At 42.4% G+C, this 23,760-nt stretch overlaps 1 protein-coding gene across 10 annotated transcripts in view; it reads left to right on the top strand.

Moving 5' to 3' along the window:
* The window catches only part of FHIT (fragile histidine triad diadenosine triphosphatase), a 1,007,374-nt gene that overhangs the window by 654,171 nt on the left and 329,443 nt on the right, over window positions 1-23,760 (top strand). The window lies entirely within an intron of this gene.

Raw genomic sequence — 23,760 nt, 5'->3', positions numbered from 1 at the left:
CTGTTGCTGACTGCCCAGATGTTCCGTCATTTCAGCCATACATTTGAAAGCGTGTGCATACTGCTGATTGTCAAGTGGCTGTCTGTGCCTTGAGACTTCTCTGCAAGTCTGAATTATTTTTTGTTCAGCCATTGTGCTTTGGGCTATTTCTAATACTTTTGCAACATCTAGGGTAGACTTGCCAAAGATAATCTCTGAGTTCTCTAATCATTAATGTCACAGACTCGCCTGCCTTGTATAATGTCTTCTGACCCATAGCCTTTTTATAGGATGTATAGGTCTATTGCGAATGCAGTAATCAACATCCTGGCCAGGCCTTAGTGTCTACTGTGTTTAAAATGTTTCTAGCAACTACGGTCTGTGGTAATTTGTGCCTTGCCTCTGTAGCATGTTGCAAGATTTATTTCCGAGGATATGAGTCACTACCGAACTTTTAATGAGACTGTACTGTATGGATTTTCTCACCCTGCAAATTTCCATCAAAATATTTCTTGTCATATTATCCTCAGTATAATTTATATGAGAGTTTCTGTATATTAAATCCAGCCTCCCTGTTCGGAGCTGCAACTCTCCAACATACCCTTCAGGTGATTAGAAATAGTTTAGTCTTTTCTTTTTCTCTTTACATTTTTTTATCATTGCCACTCTAAGGAATTAAAACCAGGGACAAAGCGAAAGCATGTGCATGATTACATCATCATCTCACATCCTCTAATTCCCTGTCTCACGTACTCAATATTATGTAATTACTTCCACTATAATATCATAGACTCGCGTTCTGTAATGTCAGTGCTGTCTTTCAACACAAACGTAACATTTGTTTTGTATTGGATCTGGCAGTATGTCTAGCTTTAGTGTTTCACTCAGTTTTACAGTGGTGATATTCCATGTACTGACATTTGAGCACTGCATAATAATGCCATAGCTGGCTTTGTGGGTATGAACTTTTTGTTTTATGAACGTATAGCACAGCACCTGACTGAGGTTCATAGGTGAGCATAACGTTCTTTTTTGGCTACAGAAGATAAAATTTGAGATTGGAATAATAGTGCAGTTTGATTTTGAAGTGAAAGTCTATTCTTGGGACAAGGAAGCAGCAGAGACTAGAGGAGACAAGGAAGCACCTTGTTCTTTCCCTTGGGGGATGAGAGAAATCTCTCGCCTCATGTAACTCAGCAGAGCAATGTTGTTAGGAGGAGTGGGTCAACCCAAAGAGGTTCTGGTTGGGGTTTGGTTTCAAAATAATGGTCCTGGGGAGCGGGTATAAGAGGCCAGGGGAGGCTAAGTCTCTTCAAACAACAGGCCCGCCGTCTTTGGAATGCACCACCATCGAAAGGGCGCCCGGGACATGGTCCTGCCCGCGCTCCACTTCGAGGCCCGCTCTCTCTTGTCCTCTTCCCCCCTGAAGCTCCACCCTTGCTCCACCTCTTCCCTTCCCCACTCTGCCTGCATGGGGGTCTCATAGGAGGGAGTGAAGAGGTGAGAGCGGCAGGCGGGGGGGCTAAGGAGAGGGGTCTGAGTGGGGTTGGAGGTGGAGTGTGGGTGGGGCTTTGGGAGGAGGAGGCAGAGTGGAGGTGGGCCACGGTCCTTGCACACCCAGCCTCCCCAAGTGGGGGAGTCACACTTCACCCATACCCCAAATCCAGCCTCGTGATGATTACATTGTGTTTTTTGCCATTCAGAGTTACATTGTAAATATCACCCTGTTTCAGAGACAGCCCATTGGAACATAACAAAGGGACAGCTGCCCTGGGCGTGGGCAAACCTAGTGATTCATCCCAAATTCCATTGAGGAGTATAGGGACTGCTGAGAATGTCCTCTTTGCTGAGGTGGCCAGCCCACTCCATCTGCGCTGCTCCAGAGGCACAGAGATCACTTGGAGAAAATATAAGAGACAGTATTTGCCGTCAAGATTTTGTGTGATTAGCTCTCAGAGCTTGTGCCTGTGAATAAGTGATGCACTGTGGGGAGCACAGTTTGGAAGAAACATAGCATTCCAGAACAATATTTTGTAATTGTTAGTTAGGAAGTGTTGCTATGGAGATTTTTTTCCCCATGAACAAGCATGGTCGGAGATAGGAGCTTAAGCATCAAAGTTCAGTTCCAAATTCAACTTCCCCCAACAAATCTAGTCCTTGTGTTCAGGTCTCCCTCAACATATCACACTATGAAAACTTGAAAATAAAAAAAAAGGTAGTTGGAAGTCCTTTTGCAGGTGGAGTGTGCGCCGCCGAATATCTGAGTTCCAAATTAACCATAATGCCACAAGGAGCCTGACAAAAGGTTGAGGCAAACCACGGACAGCTGATTAGATGTCAGAAATTGTTGTGCAAAGTATTATGAAGGCAAATTGAACACCTGTTCCACTTGGAAAGCTATTGTATCCTGTTCCTTGGCGTCTCCTTTTTGGTAGTCTTGCTTGTGCTAAGAAACACAGGGACAGTTTAGCACAGCAGGAGTGGTCTTTCAATATGCCATATAATCTGTACCTTAAGAGTCCAGATCAACAATAACCCTTCCTGTGCCACACCATTGTCCTTTCCTCCTTTGTAGCACAGGGAGAAGTAATTATTCTGCTGAACAAGTAAAGCCAGCTGCCTTGTCAGAATTGCATCTAAAAGGCACAAGTTTTCAAATTAATGAAAGGAAAGAAATAGAAAAAGGAGCAGTGCTCAGGAAGAGAGCACAGAACTAGAGATTAGAAAATTGAAAAATTGCAGTGAGGCTGCAGTAGAAAACTGAAAGCTAAAAGTTTCCCTGAAAGCAACAGTATGGTCTACATGCATGGAAGGTTTCTCTTCTTAGCAGCACTGCTGAGCCAGATATTAGCTGTCATGGACATCTCTGAGAAAGCGTGTGTGCTTTTTTCTGTCCCTGTAATTAAACCTTGAAAATTATATATATATGTATATTAAAAAATAAATGAGGAACTCTTAAAATGTGATAAGCGTATGAGAACTGGATTTAGATTCTGAGTATGAGAGAAGTTGCAAGGGGAGAACCAGGCTGAGCTTTGCATCCATAAATCCAAAATTAATTTGAACTTGTTTTGAGATTTGAAGAAGTTTAGGGTAACTTTTTTCACTGTTTCACTTTAATGTTTTTCTGCTTCCTGGGTGGACTTAGAAGGAACCATGGGGCATGCAGCCATCAACATCATCAGCATTTCCCCCTGTCCCCAATGGACACTTCCACTCCACCCTGCAAACTTTTGCTACATCTTAAACTCCTCATCACTGGTGCTGTTGCACGCCTGCCTCATGGTGGGAGGATCTAATCATCATGCAGCACTATGAATCCACCAAATATCACTGTCCACCTACCTAGAGTTAGAATCATAGAATCTCAGGGTTGGAAGGGACCTCAGGAGGCCATCTAGTCCAACCCCCTGCTCAAAGCAGGACCAATCCCCAACTAACTCATCCCAGCCAGGGCTTCGTCAAGCCTGACCTGATATGAGTCAACAGTGTGCCCTTGTTGCTAAGAAGGCTAATGGCATTTGGGGCTGTATAAGTAGGGGCATTGCCAGCAGATCAAGGGACGTGATCATTCCCCTCTATTCGACATTGGTGAGGCCTCATCTGGAGTACTGTGTCCAGTTTTGGGCCCCACACTACAAGAAGGATGTGGAAAAATTGGAAAGAGTCCAGCGGAGGGCAACAAAAATGATTAGGGGGCTGGAGCACGTGACTTAGGAGGAGAGGCTGAGGGAACTGGGATTGTTTAGTCTGCAGAAGAGAAGAATGAGGGGGAATTTGATAGCTGCTGTCAACTATCTGAAAGGGGGTTCCAAAGAGAATGGATCTAGACTGTTCTCAGTGGTAGCAGATGACAGAACAAGGAGTAATGGTCTCAAGTTGCAGTGGGTTGAGGTTTAGGTTGGATATTAGGAAAAACTTTTTCACTAGGAGGGTGGTGAAGCACTGGAATGGGTTACCTAGGGAGGTGGTGGAATCTCCTTCCTTAGAGGTTTTTAAGGTCAGGCTTGACAAAGCCCTGGCTGGGATGATTTAGTTGGGAATTGGTCCTGCTTTGAGCAGGGGTTTGGACTAGATGACCTCCTGAGCTCCCTTCCAACCTGATATTCTATGATTCTATGATCCTCCAGATCATTAATGAAGATATCGAACAAAACCGGCCCCAGGACCAACCCTTGGGGCACTCTGCTTGATACCGGCTGCCGACTAGACATGGAGCCATTGATCACAAATTGAGCCCGATGATCTAGCCAGCTTTCTATCCATCTTATAGTCCATTCATCCAGCCCATACTTCTTTAACTTTCCAGCAATAATACTGTGGGAAACCATATCAAAAGTTTTGCTAAAGTCAAGGAATAACATGTCCACTGCTTTCCCCTCATCCACAGAGCCAGTTATCTCCTCATAGAAGGCAATTAGGTTACTCAGGCATGACTGCCCTTGGTGAATCCATGCTGACTGTTCCTGATCACTTTCCTCTTCTCTAAGTGCATCCGAATTGATTCTTTGAGAACCTGCTCCAAGATTTTTCCAGGGACTGAGGTGAGGCTAACAGGCCTGTAGTTCCCCGGATCCTCCTCCTTCCCTTTTTTAAAGATGGGCACTACATTAGCCTTTTTCCAGTCATCTGGGACCTCCCTCGACTGCCGCAAGTTTTCAAAGATAATGGCCAGTGGCTCTGCAATCACATCCGCCAACTCCTTTAGCACCCTCGGATGCAGCGCATCCGGCCCCATGGACTTGTGCTTGTCCAGATTTTCTAAAAAATCCTGAACCACTTCTTTCTCCAAAGAGGGCTGCTCACCTCCTCCCCATGCTGTGCTGCCCAGTGCAGGAGTCTGGGAGCTGACCTTGTTCGTGAAGACAGAGGCAAAAAAAGCATTGAGTACATTAGCTTTTTCCACATCCTCTGTCACTAGGTTGCCTCCCTCATTCAGTAAGGGGTCCACACTTTCCTTGACTTTCTTGCAGCCTTCTCAACTGCCGAAAGGTCAGCGTGGGATGTTCCTACCCCACAGTTGGCTGGCTCTTGGAGCACTAGTGTTGCATGGTCTCAAAACTGGATGCCCCCTCCAGACTCAAGATTCAGGGCCTGATGCTGTGAGGATCAGGTGCTCTTTGCGGTGAGCTAGTGACCCCGTATGGCAGTAGGGTCACTGTGGGTTTGAAAGTATCAATATTTGGATGAGACCTAACACCAAGCTCCTGGGTTCTTTTGGTCATCCTCGTGTACTCTTTTTGCAAGGCTTAGTGAACAGTGGTTGTTAAACCTGACGTTCCTCCTGCAGGTTCATTTAGAAGGCGTATTTTTCTTTGCTTCCTGGCTTAAACTCTTGCATAGAGTTAGTACCTGAGCCCAGTGCTACAAGGTCTTGAGCACCTTCAACTCCTATTGACCAGATTCTGCTCTTAAACAGTTGCTGTTTTCAACCCTGAAGTTGGCTGCATTCAACTGTGGGTATATTGTCCCTGAATGGATAACGTGTAAAATGTTTGGAGCGAAAGGTGCTATGTAGCTATTAGACAGTATTCTAATAAACACCACTCTAAACAGGCTTATAAAAATTAATACAGTTTCTCATTATTATGGCTACCTTTTTGTCTTATTTAATGCCTCATTTATGAGATTATTTACTACGATTGTCTCTCCTTGGTTAGCTCTGCTAACAATACAGTATACTTCCTATCCGCCTAGCCCTTGCCGTTTGCACTGACTTGAGTGACCAGCCTCATGGGACACACTAGGCCTGTTCTGGATTATTTCTGTACCTCATGGTATGTGACATTTCTAAACAGCTCAGCCGCTTTACCGCCACTGGGGTGTGAACTGAATCGCTTTGGGGTATAAAAAAACAAATTGGAAAAATAAATGGTCACATTTGATTGACTGAGCTTCCTTTCATAAACCTCACACATCCAACTCCTCCTCCCCAGGTAAGCACTGTACAGAGCAAGCTATACCCTGTAGTTAGGGACCCGGAAGCTCGCTCTTCGCCCTGGGTACAGTTTGTTTTGTGGGAGCTTTGTATCACATTTTGCAGGCTTAGATAGTATAGGCTAAGTCAAGCAGGTTTAAATGCCACAATGGTTAATTGAACAATGTCTCAAACATCTCCATCTTGCATAGGGACTCTAACCTCGTAGTACTGAGAAAATGACATTCATTCCTTATACAGGCTATTTTCTCTATTATTTCTCACCCCTTTCTTTCTTAAAAATAATGTCTATCATCAACCAGTGGACAAAGTATTTTTTTTCAACTGTGGCCACTAGGAACATTTGCCATTTTGGATCCGACATAGGCTTTCACTGTGTGTTACGAAGCATCCTTGAATTTAGTTTCAAGCACGCCTGAAAGTGCTTGAAGACATTGAGGGAGCTTGCATCATGAATCTCAATATGTCAAGTTGGTCTTTCTAGTTTGATTTCGGCTGGGCTTTTGCTGCTGTTCCTTGGGAGTTTTAAGACAGCACTCACAAAAGCAAAGAGAGGACGGTTAAGGCTCAAGTGTTTTCTTGGAGACAGTATCAATTGTTACAGAAACAACCTTTAACCTTTAAGCTTCAAACAGCTTTATGTACCATTCCATTGACAAGCTAAGGGATATAGTTATACAGATGCTGAACATACAAAACTTCCTTCGGTAGAAAACAGAATAATATGCACAACTATTTTATTTTATGTTATCGGCCCTTGTTATTCAGACGTTTATTAATAGTTAGGTCAATAATTACAACCAATATTAATTAACAGACTGTGTTTTAAGGAGATCGATGCACTGGACTCAGGGAGAAGGAGGCTGTTATAATTCTTTAAGTGATGTGGTTATCAGATGGGAATCAGCTGTGAGTGCTAAAAAGACAAATGAGGGGATGACCCTTCACTTTGGAAATGGCAAACATATCATTGGTTCAGTAGTTGACATTGGCATGGATCTGTTATAGAAAATACCTTACATAATCTGTGTGTTCATGGAAGCTGATAATAGACGATGTACTTGGAACTGCATGGCAAAACCTGCTCAGTGTGTTAGTGATTTAATTAATCTAACTGCTGTACAGTGACTGAGAGGTAACTCCCCAGGGATGGTGAGGATACATTAGTCATTCAACTAATTCAATCCTTGGACTTTTTAAGTGCAGATTGTGAACTGTGAAAAGTTCATACTTTTGGGTGATGTCTAGAGATCCAGAAAGAGCCACCTTTCCAACAGTTTAAAATCAAAGATGACAACACGATTTTTCCAATAAATGTAACTGGCTGTAAATATTATTTTTTATTAATTATGAATTAAATTATTAATTAAATCAGTAAGATCAGAAATGGTTTCATAAACTCTTTTCCCCTCTTCTGCTTTGATTATCCTTTAGGTTGGCATTCTAATTAAAGAAAATGGCAGGTAGAAAAGAGAGGAAACTAAACAAGATCCCATCTTCTCAACATATGGAAATTAAAATGAAAGGCAATCATCCTGTGGGGGGAAAGCTTGATTTATTTCAGCTTTTACCAGGGAGGCTGTAGGTCAGGAGACAACATGCTTATTCACTGTTGACTCTCAGGTAGGTACTGGCGTACTGACTGTAAGCGAGGTACCAATCTGACCTTCAATTAGACGTCTTCACAGCACTCTTCAAATTAAGCCCCCTACAAGCAAAATAAAAAGACTCCCCTTACATATGCATTCCCATGCTTGCCAAATCATCTATCGGATACCCAGGTAGCAAAACTATTGATGTGTGCTATAATCTCTATAAAACAGAAGTTTATGAGGTCTCTTCTGCAACTACACTAAAGTTGTCTGATTCATATGCCCCAGTATGTTTGTAAATGTCTTTTAAGCAGATTGAGCACTTAATAATTGTAGAGACTGCTTAACTTGATATAGACTCATGTCTTTTAGAGGTTCCTTTTTATTAAATGAACAGATAAGTACTTGCAATGTAATTGAGCAGAAACTAGGAAATTCAGCATTGCATAAGTCAGGCCTCCATGGTATTTCAGTGATAACTTGATGAGACTTCCACTTTATGAATTTATAACTACCTCCTGGCCTAAATAAACTCACAGGCCAAAGTCCATGTTCAGTGGTCTGCTGCAGGTTTGCCTGCTGAGGAAGTGGGGCAGGACGGTTACTGAATCAGGCTCTTATTTTGGTTCATATAAATATGCATTAAGGAGCTCCGCTCCCCTGTATTGGGACATGGCACTCTTCTGTTGAAACATCAACTTCTCAGGCACTCGAACCCTGCCTGAGGGCACGGTGGAATTACTGCTGGGCCATTCTAGCCAGCAGATTCCATGGCTCCAACCAGCCTCTTTCAGAAGCAGTGGGAAGTAAGCTCTGAAGAAGAAATCCTGCAGAAAAGCCCTAGAAACAGCCAATCTCTGGGGCAATGTTTTGGCTGAAGCTGAAGTTGTTGAGTCGATGTTGGTTTGTTACCTGAGGGAGGGAAGTTTGGAATTTCTACAATGTGGGTATATTCTGTCTTAGAGCAATGAAGGAACTACCACGTCATACTCATACTGTTTACATGATTATAGCTATATTATAGTGTGCACATTATGCACACTTGGTACTTTTACCAGTTGAGTGTAGTAAACTCCAGAAGAGCCCTTGTTTTCAAGCATGCAGCGACACATTTAAGACGTTAAATTTTGAGCTAGGAGCAAAAACAGTTGCTTTGAAATCTTCAGTTTTCTGTTTATAAATCTCTCAGACCATAATGGCTCATTAGCAACTTTTGGTCAGTCGTTCATTTGCTCACCCAGTGAAATCAGTTGTTAATTCCACTGTTCTAAATAAAATCACTGGTCCTCTATGACCAACATTTTCAGAAAGACTCAGCACCCATATCTCGTGCACGTTGTATGAGCATTTTTGAAAACCTGGCCATAAGTGTCACAATGAGCACTCTTGAAAATCTGACTGTCAGTCTTGTCAAATGTTACAGAACTTTTGAAATATTTGGAGTAAGAGCACTGGTGGGTAAAGTTTACTCTGTTTAACCACAAAACAAAGAGACCAGTAGTGGCAGTGAAAACTTCCGCCAAAGTCTCCAAACAGTGTCTGATTTGAGGGACCATCATGAGGGTTGTCCAGTGTCCTTGCCCATAAAATTAATGGTTTCTTTGCTTGTTTGCCAGCAAAGATGACAGCTGGTGCCATTTGCGATGTGAACAGCTGTTTGTTGGGGATGGGACTGAGATCAGCTTCCAACAGCTGTCAGGTGGCAATGTCTTTCAGCGACTTCTGATCTGAGCTCGATCTGAACCAGTAACTGGAAAGGGCAGGCTCTTGGTATCCTGTTACCAATTCCCTGATGCATTTAGTCTCCCACATATTTTTTCTAAAATACTCAGACACTAGCGTACATTTTGAGTTATAAGAGCCCGTAAAGTAATCTGAAACCATTAAACCTCTCTTCTTCTCTTATACTTTTGTACCATAAAATCAGACAAGACCATTAATACCCAATTTGGTTTATAAAAAATGGCTCTTGTGTTGAGACCTTCTGTGCCAAGTTCCAGGCTGGAGCACATTTTTATAGTTGAGTTATAAATCCTTGAAAATTGGGGTTTATAATGGTAACATGACCTTAACTACTGCATGCTGGCATGAGCAGTGCTACTGTAATAAATAAAACTAGCCAAACTAATGGAACCAGATCTAAGTGGACTTTTTTTTTATTGGCTCTTTCATTTTGATCACTGGAAGCTACAAAAGTACATATGGGATGCATCAGTTTATGTGGTTGAAACCCAGAGTGCTAAATATACCTATATCCCAAATAATTAACTTGACCGTTTTTACAAGATTGTGCACTTTTTTTTGATCAGTTGCTTTCAATAATGATGGCAAGTAGGTTTCTACCCCTAATCAAGTTAGAGATTGTAATGTCAAGAGGTCCTTTGTAATGTCTTCTATGTCTTAATAAATTTGTCAGCAGAGATGACCTTATTTTCACAGTGGAATATGCCACTGCACAGCTAGGGAGAGATGCCACAGATCTTCAGCGGTTGCTGTTGTATGTATTTGCGCATTATTACAAGGTTATATCCCAGCCATAATGTACATCATCGCAGAGTTTTAAAATACAGGCAACTCTGTGCTTTAAATGGGAGGTGTTTCTGGGGATCTGCCTTTTGACTGATCTCTTTTTGGGGGGGGAGAGAGGGGATGGTTGCAGCTGGTTCATACTCAGGTGTTTTCTTCTTTTTTTCCAGCAGCTCTACTAAAAGCATTGCTAAAATGCAGCACAGCTGTTTTCTATGTTATTTGTGACTACGGCTCTTTTGGTTTAAAAAACAAACCCCAGCTCAGTTTTTATTTAGTAGGGAAAACTACATGACTTAAGGGATGGGCTATGGAGCCTTTTCTCTGTAGATAACCCGGTAGGTATGGACCAGAAGTTATCATCTGGTGGTATGTGCTCTTAGGAGGAGGAGAGCCAGCAGTTGAGATCAGAGTGGATGGGTGAAGGGGAAGGCGTTGGGTTGATGGTAGATGACAGCAATGTGGAGCAGGAAAGGAGAAAAGAGTCAGATGTTGTGGTGCTCAGAAGAGTGGAAGGGGGAGGAGAAAGGGGCTGTTGGCAGGAATGGGAAAGGAGAAGCCCAAAACTCCCACCATGGTCAGACCATGATGGCGAGTGTGAGAGAGAGAGCGCCCTCCATAAGAGAGGGTGGCTACAGAGGCAGTGATGGATGAAGAGACACAGGTCTCTGAGAGAGCCAGAGCTGGAGGTAGTGAGATATGAAGGGAAGACAGAGGGAGTGGGGTCTCCTGTGCTTTGTCTATGAGTAAAGAGTAATTGGTTTAGAAATTCATTTATGACGTCTCTGTATGTTACTTGCTTCAACTGCCACAGGTCCCTGAAGGGTTGAACTATAAACTGGAGTGCCCATGAGGGTGGCGCTCTGGGAGCGGGTGCTTGACTGGCTGGTCTTGGGAGGGTTCACTCTGGTCCTGAGGGCCCAGGGCAGCTGGACCACAGCGTCCCAATTCCCTAAAAAATGGTACCAAACATAGAATACGTGCCCAGGATGTGCGGCCAGAACCGCAGACTGTGGCTGGAGACTGAGCAGACCCAGGGGAGCGGAGAAGCACACGGACCCAGCTGTCTGATGAGCTGAGGAAGCGCCACCAGCACCAGGTTACATCTAGCTGTAACTGCTTTCACAAATACAGCGTCGTCGGTTTCCCCGCCCCCTTGGGTGTGTTTGAAAAATTGCTGGAGCAGAGCTAATCAATGATTTAAAATGGCTTACCCAGTTCTCCAGACCTGGGGATTATTGGCATCTGTGTGTTTAAATAAGCAGGTGCTTTACAGATTTGAAAGAACATGTGCCTCGGGTTCTTCTGCAACAGCTGGCTTCTGGAGAGCAGCAGCCACCACAACGTAAGTGCGTGTAATTCCCTGATTATACATAGTGAGGGCAGCGGGGCAAAAATAAATGCTGCTGTACTAGTCCCTTTCTTTATTAGAGCCGGTCGACATTTTCCCACTGAAACATTCTTTTCAATGGGAAATGGCTTTTCTAAATGTTCAGGGAAACAATTCCTTTTCATTTACATTTGGGGGGATTTTGTCAAAAAACTAACATTTCCCATAGTGCCCAATATTGGAGTTGGACTTTCAAGAGTGCTTGACTTGGGATAGCGCACCGACAGTCAATGAGACTTGTGAGCCTAAGTCACGTCAGTGCTTTTGGAATTCCCACCTTAAGACATTATTCCAACCCACAGGTTTTTCATGGATGTGCATATATTGCTGTTGACTTAAATCTTTTGTCCTTTATTTAATAAGCAAGGAGGCACATCTATTTGCTTACTTCCCCCAAAGCACTTTTTGGCAATACGGGTGTCTCTTATGACTAACCTTAGCTTGAGTCTCTCTGCTCATGTAGTTTACTTCTGAAAGGCAAAGGCAAATGTATTGTCCCCAAACCTGTCCAACTTACATTGCCTGTTTTAATTCCAGAAATTAGGGGGCCCCTCTAAATAAGTGCTGTGCAATAACAGATAGTTCGGATTTCACACCATGCGTAATATTTGTTTTTTTCAGGTCAGTTCAGAGATTGAAAATGTCCATATTCAACTAAATAGACTAGCTGCCCCGATCCAAAGTCTTAGTGACCTCATTGGAAAGTCAGTGATGCGTTTTCCAGTTTCATTTATTGCCGATAGCTTTTTTGAAGCGGGTTTTATAAGTGTGTTAACTAATACAGTGGCATTCATATTAACTGCAACCATAATCTTCATTCCATAAGGATACCATCATTGACAATGCTGCTAATGTGTCACGTCCTAATCATCCGATAATTATAAATGAGGGGAATACAAGAACAGGGTAGTGAAGCAATAACACACAACAGGCATTACATTGCTTGATGATTACAGCACACCTTGGGGGTATTATAAGGCTTGAGGCCAAAGGCCAAGTCACTTTAACCACCTGAGGGATGCTTTAATTGCCCTGAAATGCACAGCCTGTCATGTCCTATTCCTATTATGAGTATATTATAGGAGTGAAAGTGGTATTTATTTGTCAGAGAACTTAGTGCAGATGATATTTTCCCTTTATTAACTAAAAAGAGGTTGAGTTTTTATTAAGAAATCTGATACTCTGTTTTTGTAGCAAAAAAAAAGTATAATTTGTACTGTAATTAATATTCTTCCCCCCTCCCCCCCCCCCAACATTGCAGCCTGTTTTGCAACTAACTGTGTGTTATTGGTTTGGAATTTATTTTGGTGTCATATGTTGTCATTTGACAAAAAACAGTTTTACTAAGCTGTTTGACATTACAACAGCTGGTAGTGTCACTTTTGTTAATGTCTTTAACCACATTTTTAACAAAACAGCAGATGCTCATCACAAAAGCCATTTTCCTATTCCATCCAAATGTGTAAAATCAGCTAACTTACTGCTTCAATTAAAACTGAGCTTCCTAAACAGGGGAATTGACCTGAAAATAGGGCACTGATTTTCAGGATAGAATACCTTGGGTATTTAGTGATAATAAAAAGGCTCCCATATGGAAGCTCTCTGCTATGGAAAGCATACCTCTCAGTTTGGTGGATGCTAGGAAGGGACCCCAAAATTCTCTTGTCGGATTTAAGAGCATCTACATCTCAAGTATTAAGACATATTAAGCAGTGGCAGAAAAAAATGTGGTTTCCTTATCATTATTACACATGCAATACCATGCTGTTTTAGCAGCACTTCAACCTCTTAGTTAATATAAATCGGTCATTTAATGTGTGTATTACCTTTTGAACTAAAGAATTTTACAACGAGGATTACATTTTCATCCAGGCTCATCATGGACTCCAATTTTTCACCAACAAAATGCATGTCCAAATACTTGTGCTCACGGAAATGTGTGTCCTTATGTTTTGTACACACAAAAGAGCATCTTTGTCCCGATTTACACATGATAAATGCTTGTTTTCAAGAAAAATGAACAAACTAGAACCTCCAATAGGAGCATGATAAAATGAGCCCTTACAAATGACAACTTGGGGCAGTTTTAAAACAACTTTGTATTTTTGATGTATAAATAATGCATCACTAGCTTTTTTTTAAAAAAAATTGTTTTCATTTTTAGTCTGGAGGACAACTCCTGCAACTGTTACTAGGCAACAATTAAAATGAAATTTCTAACGTTTTTTAAAGCTACTGTTTACTGCATAGAAAATTGTCCAGCTTGTAACATATTGATCATTTAAAAAATTATCAGATTTTGCTCTGAAATCAGAGAATATCAAAAAGCAAATTTACCTCATAATCAAAGGACATCTAGTTCACAATGTATAAATGAGACACTAAAATATTCCTTATTTTTTCCTGATAATACATATAACTGGTTACATCAAAGATAAGTAATTAAACTTGGTTACATGGGATTATTGACATTTTATTATTGTGAGATTTTGAGCACATGAAAGATTTACTGCATTTAGCTCTTGTAATACCTTTAAATTCCATGACAGCTGTAAAAAATTCTGCAACATCGTTTTAGCAGTAGAGGTGGGCAAATTTCCCCCCCCCCCCCCTCCAGTTCATCAAATAATTGTTCGTGTGTTTAACTTTATGGACTGTGAGATGACTTCAAGAAAACTGCAAAGTCAAAGGCTGAAATTCTGGCTTCACTGAAGTCAGTGGCAAAACTCATTCACTTCAGTGGGGCCAGAATTTCATCCTAAATTATGTGAGCGCATGTGTTTGCATGCTCACAAGTCATGGATGCAAACTTTTAAAAATCTGAGCTCATATTTTTAAACTATATTAAAAATTAGATCAGAATTGAGTCTTGCAGTACTTAGGCAAAACTCCCAACTGCAGTTAATGTGAGTTTGTCCTGAGCCCAGTGGTGTTATATTGGGAAATCCTGTCCTAAAATCTTGGAATGTGAGGAAGTTTAATTTTAAGAAGCTGGGGTGGATTTCAATGGCATTTTGAATTCCTTCTTATATTGCTATGCTTGAGATTTCCAGTAAACTGCAGGTCTTGACATTGAGGAGTGGTTTCTTTCCATAATATTTTTCTGAGAATCGACTGTATAAAATCAAACAATTAAGATGAGTTTGTTCTGAAAGCCTTATGAAACACCACGCCATAGCTCTCTTTATTCTAAAAGGGTTCCATTTGCTGCAGCTTGTATTTTGGTGGATCTCTGTCGTATCTGTGGATAGCCATCAAATGAAGGGCAAAATCAAAGAATTAGTACGCTAATGCGTTAGAGCTACTGTAGCCCACTTGCTTTATAGTGCAGCACTTGAGTTTGTTTTCCCAGGGAGGGGAAGAGAAGCAGTATTCTGTGTCTCTGTGCATGCACAGAGAGCCAGGCAGGGCAACTCGGAAGGAATTGCGACTACCAGAACAGGGTGTGTGCTTACCTGACATGCTCCGTAGCTGTTTTCATTGTTGGCTCCGCAGCTGGCAGGTTGCACTCTGAGGTCTGAGCCAATCAGAGCACAAGGAGGGACAGGTTATAAATACAGGACAGGGATCCCTTCTGGGGGTGGTTTGCATCACCTTGTGAATGGTGACTTCTTAATGAGCCCCTGAAGAGATGGGAAGATCAGACTGTGCTGTAGAGTGACCTCTGACCATGGCGGCGTGCTTGAGAGGCAATAAGCAGTCACACCGCTATGTTTTGTAACAGAAACACAAGGTGGCGGGGAGGGGAGAGGTAGCCTGTATGAGGAACTCCAGTAGATTTACCATCTAATAGCTTGGTTTAAAAGCTATTCACAGTATTCCAAAATACTATTTACCATGTTTTATATTATTTATGATGTGGTTTGTATGCATTAATATTAGCTTTACTAAGAAAGTGTATGGTTCTCTCTCTCTGTCTCTTAAATTGATGGGACTTTGAAGCTGCTCCCACAAACAATTTTAGATTCCTTTTTTAAAATAGTTCTGCTTTTTCCTGTGGAAAGATCTTTTCTCCTTCCTAAATTCTTGTGCTTTTTATTGTTGTTGTTATTTTCTCCTCCCTGCTCTCAATAGTTTGTTTCCCCTCAAGTATCTGGTTCTTCACATTGTCTCAAGCAGTTAGCCAGTATTCGGAGCCTTGCTGGTTTGTTTCTGTTAGGAGGAGAAATTGATTCTATGAGTGAGATAGAATTAAGGCTAAGATTTTGTCATGGTTATTTTTAGTAAAAGTCATGGACAGGTCACGGGCAATAAATCTAAATTCACAGAAGCCGTGATCTGTCTGTGACTTTTGCTGCTGTGGTTCCATGGTTTCTCCCACCACCGAGGTGGCTGGGAGCTGAGGGGTTCCCCCTCTGCCCACGGCAGCTGGGAGCTGCAGGGTGACCATATTTCCCAAAGAGAAGATGGGACACCCCAGCCGCTCACCCAACGCCGCCCCCCGGGAGGCTGTCGCCTGTTGTGGAACCCTCAGGAGGATGCCCTCCGGAGTCTGTCACCTGTCGCTGGAACCCTGCTAAGGCCCCACTGGCTGTTAGGTCCCGAGTCCTGCAGCCCCTGGGCTGAAGCAGAGAATGTCACGGATTCCGTGACTTGCATGACCTCCATGACATAAACGTAGCCTTGGGTATAATCTCTGGTGTAAGCCTGTTTATTTACAAAGAATGTACCCAGAGTCCTGTTTCCTTGAGCACAGGAGAAAGAAAGAAACAACAGTAGGCAGTTTCTTTGGTCAATAATCTCCAAGTCTGTTTTACCAGCATATTGTGTGCCCAAAGAGATCTCTCTCTCTGTTTCCTCTCAGGGCCATCCTCACAACTGCTACACCTACACCTACCCACACCCACACACACTTTGCCAAACAGTCCTTTACACCCTGCATTTTCAACCAGTCCCAGGGAAACCCCCTCCTATTCTCCCTGAGTCACTTCTTGCTCAGATCTCAGCAAACAGCCCTGTACCTTGGGCAGTGGCTTCTATCACTTCCAGCTATCACTGCATAAAAAGGGCTTAACTGCTCCTTTCATTTAGCCTGAATGAAAGCTGCTTGGTCAGTGACTGTCTAATGACTGAAGACCCACTTGATGGCAGCACTTAACACTTTCCAGCATAACACTCCAATTCCCAGTTCTGATAATGCAAGGATCCACACTTTTAAAATGCCAACAGTGTGTATGTCTGTATATGTGTGTGTTAGATTATAGTATAATTGCTTTCTTGTGGGTTTTTGTAAAGAAACAACCCTGCTCTCAAAGGGTCTGAGCCTGTGCAATTGATTCATGTGGTTTTCTTCTCCTCACTTCCTGGGTACCAGCAGAGAAGGCACTGAGAGCACAGGCGAGACGGGCTTCCGTCTCTCAGTTCCTGACCACAGACCCGGCATGACCCAGAACAGCCAGTAACTGCAACTGCATGAAAGTCTTGCACCGCCCCCTGCAGGCCCATTTTGGAGCATGCTCAGTATAAGCGGAATCCTTGGAGAAATACACTGCAAAGCTCTATCAAGTCTCTACTGAGCATGTTGGAACTGTGATTTTTCAAAGGCTTATGGCTTGGTCACATTTGGGAAGATTTGCATGTGGACAACAAAAGGTACATCCCTGGTACAAAGGCCACCAACTGTGCATTTCAAATCCCCACTGCAAAGCATGGGGGTGCTAGACCTTCTCCAAGTAAAGGTCACCAGAAGTCAACATGAGCACAACAAAGTATTTTCTTCATCTTTCTTCTTGGAAATAGCTGAAAATTTCTAAAAACTTTCAGCCTGACTTAGATACCCAGCATGGAACATTTCAGCCCAGTTAGTTAAAGTTTGGCAAAGTTAAAAGCAATTGAAAGCGGGGTCTTTTAATGGGACGGGTAGGGCAACTTGCTCAGTGCTGAACGTTCGGCATTGAGGTTACACAACGTATTTTTGTCTGGATCTTTGAGGCGCATTGCAGCCATATCACTCCTGGTGCTTAGAAAGAGGTCAAAGCAGCCTGACAGCATGATGCTGCAGGCACACAAGGAAGTTTCATAAGAAATAGTCTAAAACCTTTCTTTTAAACACTAAGGCCTTGTCTACACACCAACTTTCCCTGGCTTAATTATGCTAATGCAAACCCCTGTGTGGACGCTGAGCTTTCTGTTCAAGAGTGGCTTGTTTTGGTTTAGCTTAAACCTGTTCCTAATCAACTTAAGCTAAATCAAAATAACTGGTCTAAACTGATATAAGTGTGTCCACACAGTTTTTTGTCCCGGTTCAACTAAATCAGTACAAATGGCCACTTTTAGATAAACAGGTACAAATCTGCATGATACTAACTAACTAGAGGACAACTGCAGGAAATAAAGTCAGGAAAACCTAGACTGGCTCTGGGCATGGAGAAATAGTCTCCGTGCTCACAGCCAACTGGAAAGGATGGAACCAAAGTGGTTGGATATGAATGGGCCCTTTATATCCTAGTCTCTGAACACTGGAAGAAGTGACACGCCACTTGCGTTGCCAGGGCCGGCTTTAGGCCGATTCCCCCAATTCCCCGGAATTGGGCCCCGCTCCTAAGAGGGCCCCGTGCCTTAGGCACCTTTTTAATTTTTAATTTTTTTTTACTCATCCGGTGGCAGAGGTTCCGCTCAGGGTCTTTGGCGGCATTTCGGCGGCAGGGGGTCCTTCAGTGCCGCGGAAGACCCGGACCGCCACCGGGTATTCGGATCGGGCCCCACAGTTCCTAAAGCTGGCCCTGTGTGTTGCTTTCCGGAAGGTTCTGAACATGCAGAAGCCGTTTTCAAAGAATATGTGTATATTGCAGTCCAACCAGAAGTTTTTCAGATGTTGATAGCAATATGTGGTAGTTCTTTCTGATGCTATTCAATTCAGCCTTTTAAAAGAGTTGGACTGAAAAGGTCTTTATTAAAGGTGGCAAACATTTTCACTGGGTAGGAGTGAGATGGAAGCTGTTTGTGTATGGGGGCAAACTGAAGTGGATATTCTGATAACATGGGCCACACAGGATGCAGTCTAGCTTTTGTCACCTGTGACATTCTATTTACTTCAATAATGGTGCTGAGGGCTACAGAGGAAGATAAATGCCTGAATGAGGACTGTTTACCAAAATCCCTGTATTGCAAATATTCTTTTGAAGGTGACCAGGTCAAACGTAAACGGTTTTCTGAACAGGTATGAATGTGTGCATTCTGAGGACTGCAAGCTGAGACAGAGATTTTACTAGTAACCTTAGTTAATCTTTATCTTATTACAGATGGAGCCGCCCAGACAATCAGAACCAAAAGCTGCTATACAGTCATTCCCACATAATCATTAACCATACAGCAGACACAATTAATCTCTATCCTTTCAACTCTCTATTTATGACCTTGGGAGAAGCTGATGCATGTGTACATATTAATGGGGAACTTTTTGCTGGATGACACCGCAAACAGAACTTCTTAACCAGCCTGCAAACCTCCTGGGCACCTATTCTCCACATCTGCAGTATTTTAGTCAATGCCTTTTCATAGATTTCCCTGATACCTCTGCACTAGACACTCTTCACTGGAAAGTAGGGTGACCAGATGTCCTGATTTTATAGGGACAGTCCCAATTTTGGGGTCTTTTTCTTATATAGGCTTCTATTACCCCCCACCCCCTGTCCCAATTTTTCACACTTGCTGTCTGGTCATCCTACTGGAAAGACAGATACCCTGCAGCACCCTTAGAAGCATCTGCACAACCACCACATCTCTTAGTGGATTTACTGACAATCAAATGGAAATGCAGAAAGGTTTTCCAAGCCAAACATTGTCTGCTTTGGTCTGTATCAATCCACTTCACATACCTTTGATGTTTTACGGTTCCTTGCAGTAGATAGGGTTTTAATAGCTACAGAAAGGATTGAGCAGAAGAGGCATCAATGATACAGCTTTAAGTGCCATTTTAGATCCACTTGAAACTTTCTCGGCCCTTATCACCTTTTACAAATATTATGGAGTGGCAGTAACTGCTGCATATTTGAACCTGAAGCTAGCGCCTTCTGATATGGCCTGATTCAGCATTGCACCCCTGTTCTGTGAAGCATGAGCATTAGGCACAGAGTTAAGTGCTTTGTTGAATAGTGATGGAGTTCAGCATGTACTGTAACTCCTTTGTTGAAATGGGGTCATGAGCCCAAGTTTCAACACCCTGCCTCAACTCCCACTTCCCCCAAAGCAAACCACTCTCCCTGAAATTTCACATGCTACATTTCAATCCAGGGGTAGCTTTTTTTTCCCCGATGAATAAAAAAAAAATGTAAAAGTTACCGTGCTTATGAATTTTGGCGCTACTCTAGAGAGGCATGTTGAGTGGTGCAAGGGATTGAGGGCATAGGGTGTGGGAAATGAAAGTTACGTACAGGGACTAGGGGGAAGGATGGTGAAAAGTGGACTCATTTAATCTTGTTCATCTTTAAGCAGTTATTTTCTAAATATTCCCTTTCCCAACTATTATATCTCACCCACACAGAGACCCAGAATGTACTGGGAGATGGGGAAATCTGCTTTGGAGAGACTCCTAAACTCTTGTGGACTTGGGCTCCCTTACTGAAGACCTACTCTAATTAAAAAAAAAAAAAAAAAAAAAAAACAGGGACATTTACAAACACAAAACTTTGTTAAAAAAGTTGAACGTATGTTTTAATAGAGTATAGTTAATACCCAAAAGAATGTTGTGCAATTGTTAGAAAAGTTCTCCAGCTTTTGAGAAAAAGTTGAAATATTGGGAAATGAATAGTTAAGGATTCCAGCAGCTCTTCCCTGGCATATCATCCTTCACTGACTATATTCTGTAATAATACATCTTGATAATAATAGTGCCAACCCCATCAGTAGTGTCAGTTGAATCCAAATGTACCATGTTCATTATGCTGCATTCAAACCTCAGAATTTGAGTGCGTAATAAGCTTATTACCTAGACATCCAAAACTAGTGTCATATTTTTGCTTGAATAACACATAAGAAATATTTTACATAATGCTGTTTTCTTGTTCCAGCCTTTCAACTAAATCCTGCACTATAGTGACAACAAGAAAATAGTTTTTGCACAGATATAGAAGTATTTTCTGACAAAAACACTGTTTGGAGTAATAATCTGAAAAAGCAGAGACACTTCCCCCTCCCCTCTTGTCCTTCTCATTAAGGCTTCAAGAGACTTCTTGTGCTGTCTCTCTCTGTTGGAATACCTGTCTCCAAACAGCTTTCTGTAGTGGGAAATCCAATTTAATCTCAAACAGCTTTATCAGTTCTGCACTACTTTTCCCCCCTTCTCATTGGAAAATAAAATGAAAAGATCATATGTCAAACTGACTACTGAGTTTAAAGCTTCTGAGTTTGCATTAATAAATTTATACATCAATTATATGTTTGCACATTTTTGGATGTATGGCTGAAGGCAGCTTCTTTCTAGACTGAGGTTTATTTATGCTGCATAGAGTAGTTTATTCCAACCTTTAGTGCTCTTGAAAGGCATATTTCTTCAAGAGACCTTTTGGATCTTCATGAGATACAATGAATTTCCTCTTCAGGACAAGGGAACCTGAAAAATTAAATAAAATGGCTGTCCAGAAATGCATTATGCATTTATTGGCTTGAATTTTAATTCTAATGTTTATTCACTTTTAGTTATAAAGATGTGTCTTGTGCATAGACCAATCACTGGACATACTCAGCCATGCTAAGCTTTCCACAAACAGCACCGCACTAAAGAGAATGGTAATGGGTTAAGGAAACTTTCATTTCTGGATCTCCAATTCTAATCTAGTTGAGGTCAGTTGAGGGTTAAAAGTTGGTAGTGGCTCCGAGGCCGAAATAGTTGCCATGCGAAAATAGTACAAAATATGCGGTCACCTTATTGGTGATCTCACTCCAAGTGTCATGCTAACAAACCCCAGTACCATAACTGGCCTCGTCAGCGAGATTCCAAGGACGGACTGGAGCTGGAGACCGCGCATCTCTGTCACCCAAAGAGAGTGGGTCAGAGCCTCAGTTGGTATAAATCGCCCTAGCGCCACTGATTTAATGGTGCCTGTGATGAACTGGGCCTGTTCTTAATGTGGTGTGTGAATGCTGACGGGAGTGTGGCTAGGATGGTCTGCATCGGGGGATGGGAGTCTGCCCCAGGGAACATACCTGAGCTTGTAACATGAGAACCCAGGAAGGGGTTGGAGGCCAGGTGACTCCGGGGCCCGGGAAACTGAACAAAGGCTGTGGGAGGGGTCGCGGAAGGAGAGTGCTGGAAGCAGGCTGGAGAGATGGCTGGGAGGCAGAGATGGCTCTGACCCCCCAAAGGGGGGTGGGCTGGGATGCCCTGGGACCCCAAGCTGGACCTAACTGAGGGGGGCCCTGTTGTCTGTGCCTGCAAGACCTGTCTTGGACTGTATTCCTGTCATCCAAATAAACCTTCTGCTTTACGGGCTGGCTGAGAGTCATGGTGAATCGCAGGAAGCTGGGGGTGCAGGGCCCTGAGTCCCCCAATACTCCGTGACAGTGCCATACTAAATTGCCCAATCTGCAAATCGGGTCCAGCGTCTCCAGTTTACTATGAGCAGGGCCGGCTCTAGGTTTTTTGCCGTCCCAAGCAAAAAGTAACAAAACAAACTCTCTGAGAGTGCAACTGCTGAAGCAAACAAACAAACAAAAAAGGTGCCTGGAGTGCCGCCACTGGAGGTGTGCCGCCCCAAGCACGGGCTTGGTTTGCTGGTGCCTAGGGCCGGTCCTGACTCCGAGGTCATAGTTAATATACGCTTGGAGGAGGCAGTGTGGGAAGTCTTGTGCTACTGCTGCACATACTGCTCCTGTGCTGGCTAATATAGATCCCTTGATCACCAACCTGCCAGTCCATGAACTTTCACCAACACAAAATTCCTTGTAGCGAGGAAGGAAAATCTGGAAACAGAAGCTGTGCTTTGCTTCAAACAACTGCTGTCTAAAGTCAGACCCTTAGGAGAAAGAAACTACAGTACCTTGGTTGTGAAATAATGTCCGTAGCTAAAAGGCTTTCAACATTCTCTAAACTAGAACACATTTCATTTTCAAGGTATTATTTTTTCTTTCCTCCAGGCAATACTGTACAGCTGTATTCCTCAGAAACAGGCATGAGTTAATACTGGATCAAATGCTTCCAAGTAGCATTAATGCCATGTTGAGATAGCGAGAAAAACACTCTAAAGTCAGGCAAAGTTATGGTGGTCTGGAAATATTAACTTGGCCATGAGGTAGATCCTGTATATTTTGTGGCATAACAAGTAGCAAACTAGTTACGGTTAATCACCAGCCTTGATAAGGTTACCTGTAACAAGAGCAAGATGAATAGAAAATAGTACTTAAGTGCAATATGGCTCAGTTAATGTTGTTTGAGTAATCTGAACTTTTTGGAATTTCCTAATGTTTGGTGATAATATTGCATCAATCGTAAACCATTTTGCATAGAATAGCCTATTTTTTCTTTTTACTTTAAAAAAGAGGGAGAAAGACAAAGAAAATGAGGCAGTAGTTTGCTTCTACACTTCACAAGATGCTCAGCAAATCTGGGCAGATTTTTAAATTCCTTGCATCTCAACTGTTTGTCTTATGCACCTTACAAGATCTGCTGGCTTTGCCATTCTTACTTTACCATGGTCAAGCATAAGCTTTTCAGATAAATTCACCTGAAGTATGAGACCAATTTTCAGCCCAGAAGGTGAATGTGTCAGAAAGCTACAGAGCTGTGAAATGAGAGGGGATATTTTATATGTCACAGTTTCTTTTGGTGCTCATCTTAAAAATAAACTTTATTGAAAGGGCCAATTTGTGACACTTGCTCATGTTGAGTAGAACCTTACTCCACAAGGTTCTCCAAACAGTGCACTAAAATATGACTAAGGGTATCAGACTCTTGTCCTAAGAAATTATTAAGAAGTGATAGAAATGACTAAAGATGTGGGCTGTATTTGCAAAAATATTAGGAAAATCCCTAATAGCAGTTGCCATGAATCAATACCTTGAGCTGGATAAAAGTGTTATGTTATTTTCACTTGGATATTAAGTGATAATTAGTATTCTGTGTGATCATATCACAAACTTAGAATTCTATGGTGCTTCATTTATTCAGAATCTTTAGAAACTCTGGCAGTCCTTCACTTTGTAGTCTGGGCGACATTTGAGGTAAAATGCTGTTTGCTTGCCTTATAAATGTTTATTTCCGGTCTCCACTGTTTGTGAATTTAATTGTTAATGATCAGTTGCTGGTTAGTATCATGTACAGTATGCTCCTTTGTCGAAAATCATTAGAATAATACATTAGCCTTAGTTGTGAGCCTTTTTGGTAACGTGTCTATGGATTT

The sequence above is a fragment of the Chrysemys picta genome, chromosome 7, assembly GCF_011386835.1.
Source record: "Chrysemys picta bellii isolate R12L10 chromosome 7, ASM1138683v2, whole genome shotgun sequence".
Classification (NCBI taxonomy): Eukaryota; Metazoa; Chordata; order Testudines; family Emydidae; genus Chrysemys; species Chrysemys picta.
The sequence above is the reverse complement of the archived record's forward strand: the minus strand, read 5'-3'. Positions and strand labels throughout refer to the sequence as shown.